This window comes from Mastomys coucha, unplaced genomic scaffold, assembly GCF_008632895.1.
Source record: "Mastomys coucha isolate ucsf_1 unplaced genomic scaffold, UCSF_Mcou_1 pScaffold22, whole genome shotgun sequence".
NCBI classification, from domain to species: domain Eukaryota; kingdom Metazoa; phylum Chordata; class Mammalia; order Rodentia; family Muridae; genus Mastomys; species Mastomys coucha.
The window spans coordinates 207434405-207449211 of NW_022196905.1; the positions used below are offsets into that span (position 1 = coordinate 207434405).

Here is a 14807-nt window from a genome sequence, read left to right on the forward strand (position 1 = left end):
CTTACATTCATTTCTTTCTAAGAATCAATTATTTTCCATTGTGAATGTCTCTTTTTTTTTACTCAATCATCCACTGATAGAATTACTTATATCTTCCACATGTAATGAACAATGTTAGTATGAACATTTGCATAGATATTTGTGGCGAATGTGTGTTTTCATTTTTCAGTGGTAGACACATAGCAATCTAACCTTTGTTCATATGATTATGTTATATCTAACATTTTGAAGGATGTCCGGATTGCTTTCTGCTTTCCTTTAACCCTGCCAAATAGGTGCTCTATTGTGCTATCTGAGTGAGCCAGCTAGAAAGTAAATCTGTCATGGCAGCATGTTGAATGTACACAGCCCCGGGGTCTTGCAAAATAAAACTATTTTTTATCATTTCAACACCTGAACATATTGATTCTGCCGAACTCTTCAGGGTTGTTACCTAGCCACGTCCCCTCCTCCCATTCCATCTTATGATACTTCTAGTTTATGCTCGAGCTTTATCTTATCATACATAGTTGTGTACATGTAGCAAGCTGGCACACATATCTATATTTTACAGATATTTTTATGACTGCCTAAAATTTTCTGTCTATCTCCTTCTTTGTGTGCACCTGTCTCTCACTCTGCCTCTGTCTCCCTGTGTTTGTGTCTCCACTCTCAACACACACACACACACACACACACACACACAAAACCTTTGCCTGAATCAGTTCGTACTTACTTTTCAAAGCCATGTTTAATGGTATTCTTCCCTGACACGTCCATGCTGGCTATTTCAATCTGAACAGGAGAAATTGTTCTTCTCCTCTGTACCACTTGGCCCTTTGCTGTCATTATCCATGTACTTGCTGTCTGTTTGCTAGACTCTCGAGTAAGAATTATACTGTCTAACTTTGTCTATCCATAGCACTGACAATGTCTAGGGCACATCCAATGAGTAGAGACCTTTGAATAAGTTATCAAAATAACTCTCACTATTTTCAGTTACAGATCTATTCATACATTTAACTAGCTGGGAAGTTTGAAGTAACACTTAACATAATTACTTCTTGAAATTTAATTTCCCTTGGCTCCATCCTGTAGAGTCAGGATCCTTCCTACAAAAGCTGTCATGTGAACTCACGTCTCAGAATTCTGTTTTTCCATATGAGTCGATAAATCATATGGGACCTTCCATAGTTGGAAAAGTTTATTTATTCCATTCATATATTCCCACAGTGTAAACAACAATCTGGGTACAGAAAGAGTTAAACATAAGACTTAGGGAACCTTGGGGATAGGGCCTCTTCCTTTATTTATCCCTTCACAACTTAGCTCCTGCTACCTCTGTGTAATAGTGCAATAGGAATAAGCTTACTTAGGCACCTTTCACTCTATAGTAGAACAAGATCAGAGTCATCTGTTATAGTTCTGTTCAGAAATGTCCCTCAAAGACTCATATGTTGAAAACTTAGTCCTCAGCTGGTGGTGGTGCCAGTCAGAGGTGGTCGACACCTCAGTAGACTATGTCTAGTTGGGAGAAATAGTCCTTGAGGTCAGTTCTTGATGAATATGATTGTATTGCAGCCTCTTCCAGTCCCTCATGCTCTGCCTCCCCGTGATCATGAGGCAAGCTGTTCTGTTCTACTATATACCTCCCACCATGATGCTCTTCTAAACCCGTGGCCCAAGCAGCAATGGAGCCAAGGGACATGGATTGGAACCTAGGCGCCAAATTAAAATCATTTTCTTGTAATCAGATATTGTGTCTCAGTGACGAATAGCACAATAACAACCTCTGATGGACAACCTCAGCAGGTGGCAGTGTCAGGATGTGGCCAAGATTCAATCTCTTGCTAATGGTCAACATTATCTCACTATTATTAAATAATATCCTTATTTCTAGGAAAATCATACATATTCTGACAATGACATGGACAAAGCTAGAAATTACAGAGCATGGTCCTCTATTGACCAAGGGGTTCTGTTCAAAACTATATTCACAAGTCCTTTGAAAGTACAGAAAGAAGATCATTGGCTGTGGTGAGATACTCAGGCTATCAAATAGATTTCTTTTGGTATGTGTAAGAGAAAGGGTTCACATATGTGCACATGTGTAAGTGTATGCATTTTGAAGTCACAGGTCAACCTTGAATGTCTTTTTTACATGCCATCTGTCTTGTTTTAGAGTCATAGTTTCTCACTGACCTGGAATCATTGATGTGTCTAGGCTGTTTGACTCGCAAGCTTTAGGAATCTCTCTTGCCACATGCCCAGCATTGAAATTACAAGTGCACACTACCGCACCTGGCTTTTTACTTGGATGCTGAGATCAAACTCAGATCCTTACAGTACCAACTTAGATCTCTCCTCCATCCCACCTCTTGAACCTATGATGTATCTGTAACATGCATTTATAACTCTTCATAAACCCATCCAAAATATAACTGAAATCCAGTCACAGTTCTAAGCTAGAAACTCAGAATGACTTGTCACAGGAAGCACTGAGAGAGGAACTACCTCTTTTGCTGGCTACCAATAGGCTTGAGACTCAGGAGGTAGTTATAAGCTCATGGTGATAGCTCTATGGTCCAGAGATGGCCAGGAGGAAAGGAAGAAAAAGATAAGGAGATCCCCTGTGACAGGATTCCAGAGGAAGAAGCAAGGCACAGTTTGGAAAGATGCCCCTAAGGCTTTAAAGCCTTGCCTTCATTTCCTGATGAAGTGGTATGTGGGCTGCTGTTAAGTGATGGACACGAGGAGTGACATTTTAGTCACTCATGTGTATTCAGGCCTTCACAGTGGATTTGGGGGGGGGGATGTGCACAGAAAGAATATATGATGGGATAAGTTAGAACTGTGACCGGATTTCATTTGTGGTGGGAACAAAAAAAGTACCTTTTCCTCTTTTTCCCATTATCCTTCGACTCCCTAGTCAAGCTAACAGAAGACATACACACCAGAAAGTACCGAAAGGGTTCTAGGTAGACTTACATATAAGGAAGAAGGAGATTAAAAACACCAATTACCCCAACTTCTCTAATGAGGACAGCAGACTGACTCAATACCACTAGTCTAAGTCTCTGTGCTCATCATTTTAAACTGACACAATAAGAAGAGAAAGTCTAATACTATCATCCTGCTAAATAAACACAGCAATAAAATGACTTCTAATGGCAGATTGCTATACCCAGGGATCAGTGATCACTCAACTGCCATAAGAGAAGCTTTTTTTTTTTTTCAATAGACGGTAATTATCACACAGACCCACAGCCGGACATCAAAAGGAGAGTGAGAGACTTAGGAGTGTTCAATCCTGAGTAAAATATCTTTATCACACTCCTCCACTTAAGGCTCAGGGATCTACACAGAAGATGGTACAAAAACACTGTAAGAGCCCGACATGGTGGACGATTATAAGGGAATAGCATTGTCTAGAGAAAACAGTGCAGATGCACATTTGAATTCACAGATACTGTGGCAGCATTTATAAGACCAGCACAAGTTCAAGACAGACAAACATGGAAGGGGACAACGAACACCAAGCCCCACCCCTAGCTGAAAGCCATGGACAAATAATAGCTGCTGGGGAAGGGAAAATCAGTTTTCTTCTGAGTCTATCAGCCACACTCTAGAGCAGGCCTCAGATTCAGGAGTGAGCTACCGCAAATCAGACTCTGATTTTCAGGGGCTTCTTTCTCCCTTCCTCCATTCCTCTCTATCTTTCTTTCTGTTTGTCTTTCTTTCTTAAAGAGTCAAAGAGGATGAAGTTGAGTGAGTTGGACAGAGGAGATGGGGAACAAAAAAAGAATATGATAAAAAAAAATAACATTGTCTTTGTAAGAATACAGCATTTGGGCTGGAGAGATGGCTCAGCCGTTAAAGGCTAGGCTCACAACCAAAAATATAAGAATACAGCATTTGAGAGAAGAAACCTAAGTGCTAGTATTTACAACCTTAAAACCCAAAAGAATAAGAGCCTGGTACAAGATAAGGAAGAAAAAAACCCACAAAACAACAGCAACAACAAAACCAAACCAAACCAAAACAAACAAACAAAAAAAAAACCCTACAATGTTAAGAAAAAAGCAAGATGGCTTATCTTGATTGTTAGTTTGACTAGATTAAGAAGTAGCTAGGAGATTAGTACAATGTGTGTGTCTGAGGGCCTTTCAGCAGCTCTGGATTCAAATGGTACTTTCCCACAGAATGGAAGTCCTGGTGGTACAAGCAGAAAAATGGAGAGTACCCTCCTTGGCATGGGCCCTTTCTCCCTTTGCTTCTTAGCCTCTGTGATGTAATCTGACCCACCAGAGTTTCCTGCCAGGATTCACTAAGCCTGTGAAAGACTGAGTGAAATAAATCCTTCCTCTTCTTGTCACTAAAAGCCCAAAATCTGACTACACAGAAAATGGCGGCATTCCTTTGCCCCATGCCATAGGTCATAGGAGTTGAATTTTCTCAAAGTAAATCTTCTATTAATGGTCTTCCAGATTTAGTGGTGTGACCATAACAAAACTCTTGAGTGAAATCAATGCAGTGCATTTCTTATAAACTGTTAAACTGTGTGAATGGAAGAGACCAGGTTGTGAGGTGTGAGACAGAGTGATCGATTTGTGGCAAAACGCAGGTCAATAAAGAAATTAATGGGCTTTAAGTTATTACTTAAAAGGGGGAGTTTCACACTTCTGTTTCCATGCAAAATTTAATGAGGTAGAAGTACTTCTTAGGGGAAAAAAAAAGAGCCAGACTAACTCAAAATGCAAGGATTTAAAAAGAAATACTTAGTAAATATTTAACCTCAAAGAGTGATCACCTGGCTCTACGTTCAAGGTTGGAACATGAGAACTTGTTTTGTGGAGTAGAATACCAAGCACAGAGAGGAAAGGTCAAAATGGGGCAAGTCCAGTGCAGCCAGCAGGGCAGCGAAGCCCCTTGGGAGGTATGCTGTTTTGTTTTTGTTTCTCAGCATAATGTTCAGTTTTCCATTCTCTTTCTCCTGGACTCTCCTTGACTATTCACAGAAACAACCCAAAGAAACGGCCAGAGCCCTCACCGTGAGGACCTGTGAGGGAGAAGCAGCCACATGAGACGGGCAGGAAAGTCCTGAACCCTTATCTCTTCCCTAGGAAGGAGCCTTACTTGAGTGGAAAAGTGTATCATACATTCTCCTTGGGAAAGGAAGGGTTCAAAGAGCCCTTCTCTTGGGGTGAGATCTGAGGACACCCCCAAATCCAGGTCATGGTATCTGCCTGAGACTGAGGTTTAATCCAACAGCAACAACACCACTCCACAACTCCCCATTCCCCTGTACAAGCCAAGCTCAGGAGCCTCAAAAGTGAGTCACAGCAGAATAACACTGGGACACTTTCCACAGGAGAAAAAATTAAGGAGCTATTATTTAAGATACAGAGCACATTGGAGACCTAAACTGCAGGGCCCCAAGGCTGCGCTCAGGCACAGCAACCCTTACCCTAAACATAAACATAAACCCATATCACCAAGTTATCTGAAGCCCCTGTTCCACTGAAAGTAACCATAGCAACAACCAAACCCCAACCCACCCATATCCTGACTCCAGAGGGTCTGGTTCATAACTTATGACTGTTCACACATACATTACATGCATACATACATACATACATACATACATACATACATAGCTTAAGTTCTTACCTTACCAGAGGAGGGAGCCTGTACAGCTGTTTTGTCTTCCAGTTTTTGCAAGGTATTCAAGAAATTATATGAAACTTTCAATGTTATTAGAAAATAGGTGATTTTATCCAAAAATAAGACTAAGGTAAGTCTTTTGAGAATGATTAAGGAAAGCAAGTATGAGCTATGACTTTAGTGAATTGGATACATTGATTTCAATGTGGGTTTATTGGATATAATCATTTCCTAAGTTGAGGAGTATCTGTAGATGACCTTATTCCCCCTTACACACACACACACACACACACACACACACACACACACACACACACACAAACATACACACACACACACTAAAGGTCTATGGGGAGAAAAGCCATTTTTAGATGTAAACAGTTACATCAACCTCTGCTATCTATACAAGACGTCTAGCTTTTTTTTCTGAAAAATATGGGGTATCAGAACATCAAGGGAAAAACTCAACCCCCTACAAAGAAGTGTTCATTAGCACCAGATCCAGTATGCCTCAGACAGTGGAACGATGTATCAGGAATGTAATGACCAGAGTTGGCCAGATAAGAGTTCCAGCCAAAAAAAACAAACACATAGAGCATCACCAGCCACTTCAGCTGAGAGATGGAAATGGCAAGAACCAAATGGAAACTCCAGAGGTAAAAATTCAGTTCCACGGTGAACAAGTCTCTCACTGGCTCATTCCTTCACCAAGGGAAGTGGAAGGTCAATACAAAAGACTCCAACTGGAACTCAGAGAAAAGGGGGAACAGAAACTGAGTGTGCAAGAACAGTCAAGCAGCAGCATCTATCCACAGCCAACATTCCAGAAAGACCACTGGTGCCGAATCCAACAAAGTGCATGACAGCCACCAAGTACAGATACGAGAAGTTCAGAGGCTATCTCGTGTGAGAGTAGGAAAACAAACCAAAAACAAAGCTTTAATCTAATGAACACTTAGAGCTCGCTGTTAACGGTGAGCTCTAAGAACCCCAAGAGAGACTACAGAACTCTTTACACAACTGACTTTGGCCTACACATATATGTATAATAAAGCTTAATATGTAAATTAGACATAGTAAGAGAAAATAGAATATACAATGACAATAGCATACTATAACAAAATGTATTTAAAAGTGATAATTTTTCCCCCTGGAATTTTCTATCTAATATTTTCAGCTTGTGCTTGACTGAGAGTACTTGAAAGTACAGAGACCAACTCTCATGTAAGACAAGGTTACTGTACCAAGGCTACTTTACCAGTTTGTCTGGTGTTGCTACGGTTGACACCTCTCTGCTGCTTTTGTAATTCCCCTACAGTTCTAAACTTATTGCAAACTAAAGACTTTATAAGGTGTCTTAGTTGTGAGATTTTTATATCAAGCAGGAGTTACCAAAGCTTAAGCCAGAAAAAGAAACTCATTTGCTAAGAAAGCTACTTTTCCACACCTGTATTGTGAGCTCTCAGTATCTGAGTTTGTATTTTCAGATTGGTGGTTCAAGATGGAAACCGACCCATGGTGGTCACTATTGTAGAAAGCATCTTCCTATCTGAATTCGCTAACTTACATTGAAACTGCGAGGGTGGAGCAGACTGACAATGTGAGCGATGCTTTTAACCTCCTATTTTATAGACGTTTGTCTTCCAAGGAGTTTCAAGCAATCCTTTTATAAACATAGTACTATGGGCACTAAGAGGTGAAAGCTGATTGAGGCATGGTTACTAAAGGCTACTGAATAAAAAGGACCGTAAACGGACCAGGAGACCAGGCTCCTCCACTCCCCAAAGCCTCACTTAACGGAACTCCAAATACAGGATAACACAGGATGAAAAGATGACTGTGAGAGTTTCTAATCAGTGAACAGAGAAATCTAGTTTTTCAATTACTGTTTCTAAAAGCTGTCTGTAAATGTCAGCTGTCAGTTCAATTTGAACAAAGGACTGATAAACTAGCTGGAGAAATTCGAGCAATGACCTCACCCCTAGATACTACTTCAGAAAGAATGAGGAAAAGACTAGCAGCCAGAAGGCTCGGAAAAATACTTCAGAAAGCAAACTGCATAAACTGTTGGATAGACGGAGACCCAGGGCTTTCTTGGTGAAGCACACAGCAGAGGAGGAAGGTCAAGATGTGCACATCATGATGAGCACTGGCAGACAGAAAGGAGGAAAGGGCAGCAGGTAGTAAAGCTGCAAAGGGAGAGTGGGTGAGAGCAGCCCCTGAGAGCTCCCGGGGCTGCCCGCATTGGAAATCTACCTCAGATGCAAAGTAGACGTAAAATAGGCTTTGGAGACCACGGCAGCAATGGGAATTCTGACTCTGTTCTTCGGCAGACATTTGTGAGGTGTTCGGATTCAGTGTCTGCTCTGCTTCCTTTCCCCATAGCTCCGCAATCACTCTGAGAAAGTGTTCAAGCAGTTCAAATCAAGCCCTTTGTGTCAAGGCTCCTACAAACCTCCTATGGTTTCACTATCCCCTCATGTGGTGTCACAGCGTGTCCCCAAACACGCTGAAATCCATCATTGTAACAGTATTAGGGAATGTCTTAGTTAAGGTTTCTGTTGCTGCAGTGAAGCACCATGACCAAAATGCAAGGAAGGGGCTCATTCAGCTTTCACTTCCATGTTGCTCTCCATCACCAAAGGAAATCAGGGCAGGAACTCAAACAGGGCAGGAACCTGGAGGCAGGAACTGATGCAGAGGCCAAGGAAGCGTGCTGTTTATGGGCTTGCTTTCTTGTGGATTGCTGTGCCTGCTTTCTTATAGAACCTAGAACCACCAGCCCTGGGATGACACCACCCACAATTGTTGAGCCCTCCCCTACTGATTGAGAAAATACCTTACAGTTCTATCTCATGGAGGTTCCTCAATGGAGACTCCTTCCTCTCTAATGACTCTGGCTTGTGTCAAGTTGCACCAAAACCAGCCAGTACAGGAGATGACATCTTCAGGAGACAAGTTCAAGAGAATGGTTCAATAATCCTGATTTTGGAGTGCATTCTCGCCATAAGAAGTTTGGTAAGATTTTCTTTTGTCTTGAACTTCCCCGGCTCTAGTTGCTTAACAAATTTCTACCATTTGTAACTTACCCAGTCTGTGGTATTTTGTTATGGCTATACAAAACAAATTAGGATGGCATTACATGTTCTTCCTCTGGTTAAAATAATGAATTGTTATCTTCAGATGTGCAAAACAGAGTCAGTAGGATGAGGAGTTTGAGGTCATTCTCGTTTATATAATGAGTTTGAGGCTACCCTGAAACCCTCTCAAACAACACAAAGCTAATGACTTTGTCTTCAGTGTAGTTTTTTCTGTGCCTATTTGTTTGTCTACCCAACATACATTTTTCCTCTGCTTTTGAACGAAACTGCTTCCCAAGGAAGTTTATACAAGTCACACGTATGAGGCCCCTCCCCGGTATGTTTCAAGTCCCACACCTGTTTTAAGAACGATTGCCTGACATCACTCTGAATCTGTAATAGAGTATATTTAGGCAGCCACCTTCCAAGCGAAGGCAGCAGAATTCCCAGACTCTGTGATGGTGGTGCTGTTGTTCGCCAGCTGTGCAACCGCGGGGCTCTCAACCTCTTCCAATTTCAGATTCTCTCTGGACTAAACGGAGATAATGAGAGCTTCATATCAAAGGAAAATAGGAGTTTACTGTGATTGTGCTTATGGAATATCAGAATGTGCACAAACATACAACTAGCTGGAATAAGCCACAGCAACCGCTATCACTGGTTACAGGGGTCCTCAAGATACTGCAGTTGGCAGAACACTAGAAGGCTGCAGAAATTCTGTGGAAGAGGCTATTTGGGCTCAAGAGCCTAGCATCTGTCTCCTTGAAACACAAGGTGTTCTAGCTGGAGAATACTTCCAGGTCCAAAGCATCACTGTGCCCTACCCTCAGGCTCATGGATCTACAATCCAGTGACTCTCAGGGCCTACTTGATGAGGAGGATGGTTTCCCTTCTAATCATCATCATTGTAGCCCCTTGTTCAAGTCAGTCTGTCAGCCAGAAGTCTGGTATTCCACTGTCTGCTACCTTTAGGTTCCAATTCATCTTCCCTCCCCAGGTGCCCATTTTCTTGTTTTTTAAGTCCAACTAATATCCTACCGCCTTCAACCTCTTCAGCCACTCATTGGCTCTAAAGCCAATGGCACCAAGGGTTAGTTCCCTCTGCTCAAGTCTCCCTCACTTGGAGTTCTTTCTTTTTGCATAAACATCCTATTGGGGCTTTAAGCCTGACAACTGGCTTTATCCTTTATTAGCTCTCAAACAGCTGGGACATTCTGCACATAGAAGAGGCAATCCACATATGCATGTTGATGAAGTCTAAAGGTGGGACCCAATCTGTTCCCTAATTGGAGAAGTTAGAGGCCAAGCTCAAAATGACTCCTTTCCCAGAAGCAACACTTTCCATCCAGCGCAGCTAAGCAAGCTTTAGTCTGAGCAGCAGGCCCAGCACATGTCCAGCTACACACATTTACGAAGGTGCCCTTTGCCTGCTGCCCTGACCCTCACAGCTCATATGTCCTTCCAACCTCTGCTATGTCCCTGTTCCCCTGTCCTCCACGGAGTCCTCATGTTCCTCCATCCTGCTCCTCCCATGGTATCACAAGTTCCCTCTTAGACTATCCATTCTCTCCCTCCCTGCCTGTCTCCTTCTTCCCCAGACCTTCTCTCCCCATATCCCATCCTCTCTTCTCCTTGCTTACCTTCCCAGCCCCCTTCTCTCTCCTCTCTCCCCATTTACATTCTTCCTCTTCTTCCTTTCTCATGGCCTCCCTCCCTCTCCTTTCTCTCACTCTTTTCTTTTCCCTTTTCTCTCCATAGTGCCGGGGCTAGAACATTATACCTCGTGGTAAGGAAGTACTTATCCCTTCAGCTACCCGCGAGACTCTCACTACATATTAAGACCTAAATCAAGAAGAACAGTGAAGGCTCACTTTGAAAAGCTCAATGAGAAATAATTTACCCCAAATAAGGATAATAAATTTTCCAATCCCAATAGAAAGCCATTCTTACCAGTTTCTCCCCTTTGTATATCAGAATATACACCTTGTATGGGTCCCATGCTTTCCAGTCCCTTGAAAGCCAATGGAGCTGACCCTCTGGGAAGGTGTTAGAACTGTATAGCTGATTGTCTGATACTAATGTCCTTTCTTTACTGTTCCCTCCCACCACCTAAATGTGAGAGATGGGATCAGCCACATTTCTGGAAAGCCCAGAAAAAAATAAAAATGTAGGACATTAAACAATTGTGTGACAGCAGTATATACTTGTAGCATAAACCGTCCTAGTTGGAGGGTCTGTATGGTGTGCCTAGAAGTTGGCTTCCTGCCCACATGAAAGAAATCAAAGCTATTTTCCTTAACATCATTGAAGGAGGAATTCACCCCACTACATGTAAACTCTGAGCATTTACGTGCATTTAAGCCTCTTGTCTCTAATTCCACAATGTATATTATTTATCCCTTCTTGTAGAAAATTAAAGCACTGGCAAACAAATAAGATTTGAGAGCAGAAAGTATAGATGAGTGGGTGACAGAGGAGCCTGATATAACCTGTAAGAACAGGTCTATTCCTCTTCCAGCAAAAGTAATATCAAGAGACCTATGTCTTCAACCTCCTGTAGATACTGGCTTAGGACTCTGAGATATACCTCAAGACCTGTCATATTTTGCTGTTGTGTCTACCATATCTTGGTGCCTACCACAATACCCTAAAAATAAGCCAAGGGCCATCCAGGGTTCAGAATCCATACTATTCCCTGTTTCTGCCCCTGGATCCCCAGATACACAGCAACTCATTACAATGTGTCTTACCATTTCTGCTTCATCACCAAGTGGCTGACAAGAAGCAAGACATTGACATGAGTGTCGAAGGAAGTGTCTCTTTCCTGCCCAGAATTGACCCTGGCATATTTGCTTACCAGTGGGTTGCTAAAATCCAGATCTAGAGTTATACTGGCAAGCTTGAACAAGTGATCTCAGTGCCCCCTTGAAGTGACAAATAATCAATGGACCTCCAAATCTCAAAAGCTCCCCAATGTCTTGATTGTAATATACAGGCCAAGACTGACTGAACAACCTGCTGCGAAGTTTTATAGCAACCTCCAAACTGCCTGGTTTTAAAAGGCATCTCAGCATAGCCTTTGTCGTAATCCATTTCATAACTACAAGAAAATCCCTGAAGCAGGATAATTTGTAAAGGACAGAAATGTACTTCTTTACACTGTTGGACTTCTGTAAGTTCAAGATGCTACTGGTTCACTGTCTGTGGAGCCTTGCATCCTCATGTGTGCCTGCCTGTCTGCACGCACGCATGTGTGTTTGTGAATATGTGTGTTTGTGCATGCATTGTGTGTATATATGTGTGGAGGGGTGTGTGTGAGGGTGTGTGCTGTGTCTTCATCTAGTGAAGGTGGAAGGGCAGCTACTGAAAGCTCCAGAAGTCTCTTTCCTAAAAGCCTCAACCATATTCCTGAGGCTTTACCCTTCAGTGCTCAAACCATCAATACTGCCACATTGTCAACACTTGCATTTTTGGAGGGATACAGTCAAACCAAAGCACTCTCAAAACCTTTCTAATGGATCAGAGCTGGGTTCCGTCACGTCCCAAGTTGCGTTATTTGGCATTTGAAATCTTTTCCCATGCCCCTTAGTAGCTGCCGGAAGAGAACATTACAGGCTCGTGACTGACAACTCTACTGGGACAATAGATACTAAAAGTTCACCTACAGATCCCACTGTCAGATATTTACACTGTAGAAGATTGAGAAAGGTAAATTGCTTTGTGGAGTGATCTAAGGAGGGTATATCCACTACCCTCTTAAGGAAACATAAAATCAAAGACAAATACACCAGTGTGTGTATCTTCCTCTGAATGGATAAGTAATAGAAATTTAGGGAAATTCAATGAACAGTTAGACATTCCGAGGCAGGGGCTTGATGACTGCCTAATTTTCACTTCTTTTTCCAAATGGTTGCCAAAAAAAAATAATGCTATTAAGTGAGAATTCAACACAAAACTCAGTGCCTATGAGACATTTTGAACAGAGAGATAACTATTGCTCTCCTAGGTTTTAGAGACAAATAATGAATCCTATAGATAATAAATTATATAGGCAGAAGTGTGATATTCTTGTTCTGCAAGCCCTACAGAAATACAGACTTGTCACAGCCATGCTAGATGCCATCAGTGTCTGTTCTCCGTTCTTCCTTACACAACAGTGTAAAGAAGTAAACTACCCTCGGCTATTCAGCACTGTGGATGATGGAGCACTCTTCCACCTGGGTCTAGGAAGGGCCTTGACAGTCATGCACAGCAGGTTTCTTGTTGATGGAGGAACAGGCTAATTCTCAGAAGAAGTTTAAGGAACTCATTGTAAGTCATACGGCATCCCATGTTTATGTTACCTGCCTCAAAGCTTTAAGTTTTATATCATTGTTACATGGAGCCATTCCATCCCATACAGTTTTCCTTCCTTCTTTCTTTCTTTCTTTCTTTCTTTCTTTCTTTCTTTCTTCCTTCCTTCCTTCCTTCCTTCCTTCCTTTCTTTCTTTCTTTCTTTCTTTCTTTCTTTCTTTATTTTTAAACAAGCTGTGGTTTGAATGTGAAAGGCCCCATAGCTTCATATGTTGGCACAATTAGTGCCCAGTGGGCAGTGCTGTCTTTAGAAGGTTGTGGAACAGATAGGAGATAGAATCTGGCTGGAAGAAGTGTGTAACTGGGGGTGGGTCTTGCACTGCTATAGTTGTAGCCTCGTTCCTGTATGCACTCTGCTTCCTTCTTGTTCCACTAAATGCGGAGTGAGGATCATCTACCTGGCTCCTATCATGTTTACTATACTTCCTGAAACTTGCAAGCACAAACAAATCCTTAAGTTGCTTCTTTTACGGTATTTGGCCACAGCAACAAGACAAAAAACTAGTACATTCATAAGCAATCCCATCCTTACCTTGCTAATCCAGGAGCAGGCAGATTTGCTGACTTCCTTTCGAATCCTGAGCACATAGAACACTCCTGCTTAACTTAGTTTCCCATGGACTTTTGCTAAATGACTCTAACTTTGGACTCCCCAAGACTCATACATCAGACAAAAATCATTTTCACGGCAGTTATGTTGAGAAATGCAAATAAGTTGTTTAAAATATATTACTCCCAGCAAAGTCCCTATTACTGCTCAAACTCATTATAGAAAACAGATCTCAAATCGACATTTCCCATTTGCTTCTTTCTCTTTGAATAGGTGTAGATGGAAGAAAAATGAGCCAAAACTGGGAAGATCAAGTATAATTCAGTCCAACCACCTCTCTGCGACAAGAACCAGAATTTCTACCTCCAGCTCAGTGGTCTTCCAGCTGATTCTTGTCATGACAGGAATCTCACTCAGTTTGGAGATAACACTGTTTCAATTTCTTCCATATATTGGACTTATATTCTACTTCCTGCATCTTCTAATCTGTGGACTCTTCTTAAATGCCTCATATGCTGTGACCATAAAAGGTGCGCCCCATAATGCTTTGATATGGATAACAACTTAAAAATTAAACATCTCAAGCTATTTATAAGTATCAGTTATATATAAATACGTAAGTGTTCTGTCTTCGTTTATACCAAATTCAGAAGCAGCACGTGACTTGGTCTCCCTCAGAATATTAGCTGCATTTTTATACATGGGATCAACTCTGAGCAGTTTGGGCAAGAACATCTTTAACAGACAGTCAGGCAAATCTCAGAGCAAAGAAACCCAGGCTTGTGTCACTGCTGATTAAGAAAGACTGGCCTTCCATATCAAGATTTTGGATAAGGAAAAGCAGATGGAGATTTCAAAAACGAAGGCAGATTGAAAATCAAAAGGGCAAACATTGCAAGCAGCAGGCATTGATTTGTAATCAAGTTCTTTTCAAATTGCTTTGTATGTGGGCAGCAATCTATAGCATGCTCAGGAGAGCGTGGCAGAGCCGTGGTGTCTTTAAAAAGATGTTTAATGATATCCCCTGAGGGTCAGCTAGTAAAATAATATATGTAGAAGCACCTCATAAACTAAAGCACCATCAAATGTGCTGTTACCTCTTCCTGAACTTTTCCTGAATGCTCATCATATGCTTATTATTACACTGGTTAGTGGGTGGAGGTGCGGTGTATTTTTTTTTT

General features: G+C 41.8%; 1 protein-coding gene across 6 annotated transcripts in view; it reads right to left on the reverse strand.

The window, feature by feature from the left end:
* The window catches only part of Csgalnact1 (chondroitin sulfate N-acetylgalactosaminyltransferase 1), a 336666-nt gene that overhangs the window by 75327 nt on the left and 246532 nt on the right, over positions 1-14807 (reverse strand). The window lies entirely within an intron of this gene.